Source organism: Malus sylvestris, chromosome 10 (assembly GCF_916048215.2).
Source record: "Malus sylvestris chromosome 10, drMalSylv7.2, whole genome shotgun sequence".
Lineage (NCBI taxonomy): Eukaryota > Viridiplantae > Streptophyta > Magnoliopsida > Rosales > Rosaceae > Malus > Malus sylvestris.
This window is the reverse complement of record NC_062269.1, coordinates 14,715,897-14,720,204: the sequence shown is the minus strand read 5'-3', so window position 1 is coordinate 14,720,204 and position 4,308 is coordinate 14,715,897. Positions and strand designations below refer to the sequence as shown.

At 35.2% G+C, this 4,308-nt stretch overlaps 1 long non-coding RNA gene across 1 annotated transcript; it reads right to left on the bottom strand.

Annotated features, from left to right (window-relative positions):
- Window positions 1-331: 331 nt before the first annotated feature.
- Window positions 332-1,808, bottom strand: LOC126584700 (uncharacterized). Its single transcript, XR_007610087.1, has 3 exons — window positions 1,023-1,808; window positions 853-921; window positions 332-751 (listed from the first exon to the last, which is right to left on the bottom strand). It is a non-coding gene; the product is annotated as an uncharacterized LOC126584700 (long non-coding RNA).
- Between the last annotated feature and the right edge of the window lie 2,500 nt (window positions 1,809-4,308).

Sequence of the window (4,308 nt, the reverse complement as noted above, 5' to 3'; positions counted from 1 at the left end):
TTTATATTCCAATTTTAAGGAACTTAATTCCATCACTATAGTAGAGATGGATGAATGTTTTGTTTGACAAAACATTGTTCTTTATTAATCAATGATTGGATTATCGTAATCTAATTGATTGTCTCTATAGTAGAGATGATATGGTAGTGTTAACTGTTTAGAATATAATGATGCTTAAAACCCAAAAGGTTGCAAGGTAGTGACTAATCCCAACCAAGGAAGAAAAAATCGATAATATCGGCGAAATATCGCCGATATTATCGTTTTTTTGAAGTTCAGAAATTTTTTTAACTATCCAACCTATTTTCGTTAAAATATCGCGATATTATCGATAATATCAAAAATATCGCGATATTTTCAAAATTATCGATAATATCGCAATATTTTATTAAAAAAATACTTAAATATGTTAAGTAAACTTAACACATACTTCACTTGATCATGGCCCAAAGACCAAACAAACTTTGGATATCTCAACAGGGGAGTGTGGCTTTTATAGGAAAAATGGCTTGCTCACTTCATTGCATGGGCGATGTGGGACTCGACCAATGGGAGAAAAAATCAAAATTTCGGCCGAAATTTTACACCCACTTTAAACGGTCATAACTTTGTCAAAACTCAACGAAATCAAGCAAGACAAAAATGAAAGTTGTAGCCCTCGAAGAGACGAAGAGAATGGTACCTCACACGACGTCTGAATGGTCGTGGTTTGGCCGGAAAATGCCTCGAAAGTCACTGAGGTCGCCGGAAACTGGGTAAGATTCAAATGAGTATAACTTTTTCAATACTCAACGAAATTGAGTGAAACAAAAAGGAAAGTTGTACTACTCGACGAGACGAAGAGATTGATACCTTGAACACCGGCCAACTCGCAGTGGTTTGGCCGGAAATTGCCTCGAAAGCTACTGAGGTCGCCGGAAACTGGGTAAGATTCAAATGAGTATAACTTTTTCAATACGCAACGAAATTGAGTGAAACAAAAAGGAAAGTTGTAGCCCTCGAAGATAAGAAGAGAATGGTACCTCACACGACATCTGACTCATTGTGGTTTGGCCGGAAATTGCCTCGAAAGCTACTGAGGTCGCCGGAAACTGGGTAAGATTCAAATGAGTATAACTTTTTCAATACGCAACGAAATTGAGTGAAACAAAAAGGAAAGTTGTAGCCCTCGAAGAGACGAAGAGATTGATACCTTGCACGCCACCCAAAATTCAATTGACACACTCCTGGCTTCCAAAATTCAATACTTTTACTTTATATCAACTTGAAAAAACATAATCGGCATCCAAATTAAAGTTTAGTCTTATTCAATGTATTGATTTTCAATTGTTAATTGATATACTATAATTTGGAACTTCAACGCCTAGACGCATGCTTATGTGTAAGAAATTTAAATTGTCAAATTCGGCACATTATTCTTCATCATTTTATTCACTCCCTTTTTTTTTAATATCCTAAATAAAACCTCCAAATATTGTACTAATTAATTATATATAAATGATTATGGTGTGTTTAAACTTCTTTCATTAATTACTACATATTTTCTACACTCACAATGTTTGCCAGCTCGCTATATAATCAACTTAAATCAGTTAAATCCATCATGCAATGCATTTCCTTCCAATTTTTTGTGATAAACTAATAGATAATTGACTAAATAAACATCCTACAAAGTTTCATTAAAAATTTCCAAGTTTTTCTTACAATTTCCGTGGTTTCCATGTAATTTTTATCGATATCGATATTATCCCGATATTTCCATCGATATTTCCGTGTTTTCGGACTACCGATATTTCCGATATTTTCTTCCTTGATCCCAACTAAGTTGTGATATCTCTAAAACATAAGTTACGAGTTGGTGAAAGATGGATGCTTTGGATCATTAGATCCGGATCCAATACCTTCTTGTTAAAATTGTATAGAGGCGAAATGTTCGAATCTTTATTCTTTTGGAAAGAAGAAAGAATCACAAAGTTGTTGAGGTTAATTCACTTAGATGTTAGTGGCACTTGTCCACAACATAATACTACTCATGTTATATGACATTCACCGAAGATCACTCTCGGTTGGACTATAGTTTGTTTTGAATAAACACAAGTTTGAATACTTTGCAAAAGGTTTCAAAGAATTCAAGAAATGTAAGTTGATGAGTAAGACGTCTAAAGTATTTACATCCTTAGATTTGATCCAAGGAATGGTAACACTTTAGAATAGTTTTCTTGAAAGATATCAAGGAAAATAGCATCATAAGATAATGAATTTCTCTTTTAGGAGAAGAACGAACTCGAATAAGATTTAGTTCGTTAGATGTTATCTATTACCCATATATAGGATATATACTTCTAAAACAATATGATTGTAAATTAGAAGATCTTCCAATATTTTCATGACTCCATAAGATGTAGTTGGAAAGAAAGACAAATCTTAAGCATGTTAAGATTTGGGGTTGTGAGCTAATAAGCAATATTTGTTTGATAACAATCTTGTGGGATATCCTTAAATTAACTTTTGGATATCGCTTCTATAAACCAACTAACAAATGTTGTTTTGTTGGGTAGTTCATTGTAATCTTACAATGTGATTTGCCTAAGAGCAAATGAACGAGAGATAGAACTCAAAGAATGGGTTCTTTGAGAGACAAGAAAGTAATCAATAAATATAACAACCTAGTTCCTATACCAAAAGCTCCAAGGTAGTCGAGAAGGATTTATAAACCGTTTAAGTTGAATGGTTTGAACTTTATGACTATGTCATAGAGTTACACCTCTTAATTCGAAAGAAATAAGAATGAAAATCCTTATGACTACATTGAGTGTATATATGATATATACTCAAGGAAATGGTAAAGTACCATTTGACCCGAAATAATGAAACCTTCATAAGCTAATTGGTAGCTTAAGGTAACTACAATCAAAAGGATGGTTGACTTTGAAGAAACCATTTTTGACGTAGTCTTGGTTTCAATTAATTCGAAGATAGCTAGCTACAACTAAATGGTGATTCAATGTTTGGACATAATATGGGTTTTCGAAACCATTATTAAGATAGTCTTAATAATATATGTCTAAAAACTATGAATCACAAGACATGTTGATAGGAGCATATTTATGCGCCTTAGTTAGCTAGTTCTTATGCATCTTTGTTATGTTTTCTTCGTTAAAGTAGTCTTTTAAGCTACTTTCATGTGTTTTCAGGTTAAAGGACGTATTACATGAAATGATGCAATTTGGAGCTTTTGGAGCCGAAAGTGAGCTTGGAATGAAAAGGACATGCTTGGAACACAAGGTTGGGATGAAATTGAAGAGTTCGAGATTTGAGGTTTCCTACTTGAAGTAGGAAAGCTAAGCCTAAAAGTTTCCATTTTGGGTTGATCTTTCCTAAATCGGAATTGGCAACCAAAGTTTCTAAAGTTAGAAGTTTCTATTCTTGGAGGTTTCCATTTTCGTTAGTTTCTATTCTCGGCTTTGGGCTTTTGGATGACCCATCCTTACTTCTTGGACCTATGGCGCACCTAGGCCTTGTTCACATGCAAAAATCTGATTAGTAACCCTAAGCCCATGCCGCACCTTTCCATCCTAGAAGCCCTATTTTACAAACCTTAACCCTAGTCCACTTATGTAGCCGCAACTAACCCTAGCCCAATCTGATTTCTTAGGGTTTTAGGTGCCTATATATATGTGTTTTACCCCTTTGCCGCAGAACACCTCCCATTCTACAAATCAGAAATCGTCTAAACCCTATTCCCACACCTTGCCGCAGCCACCTTCATCCATTCCAGCCACTTCCCATCCTTGCCGCAGCCTTCATCCACCTCCATACACCATTCTACACCTCTAGCCACCATCCTACACCTCCATACACCATCCCCACTCCTTGCCGCACCACCATACCATCCTAATTCCCTTCTAAAACCAAAATCACATCCAAAAACACCCAAAACCCTCTCTGCCGCAGCAAGGAGAAGAAGAAAGAGGAGCTTGAAGTCAGAAATTCAAAGTGGAATTCTTGGGCGTTTTAGGTGTAATCTTTCTTATGTCTTCGATGTTTCAATTCAATAAACTTTATGTTGTGAGTATGAGGAACTAAACCCCCTTAGTTGGGGGGTAATTCGAAACCATGTACATGCTTGCAATATGATTTGATTATATTCAGTTGTTATTTCATAAGTTCTGGATTCAATTCGTTCATCTACTTGATTGATAACGTATTTGTGTATGTTGATTGAGAGTGCACGCTTAGTTTTCATGCATGAATATGAGGCTAGATTATGAGGGAGTTTCACCTAATAGTTACAATCTTATAATCACA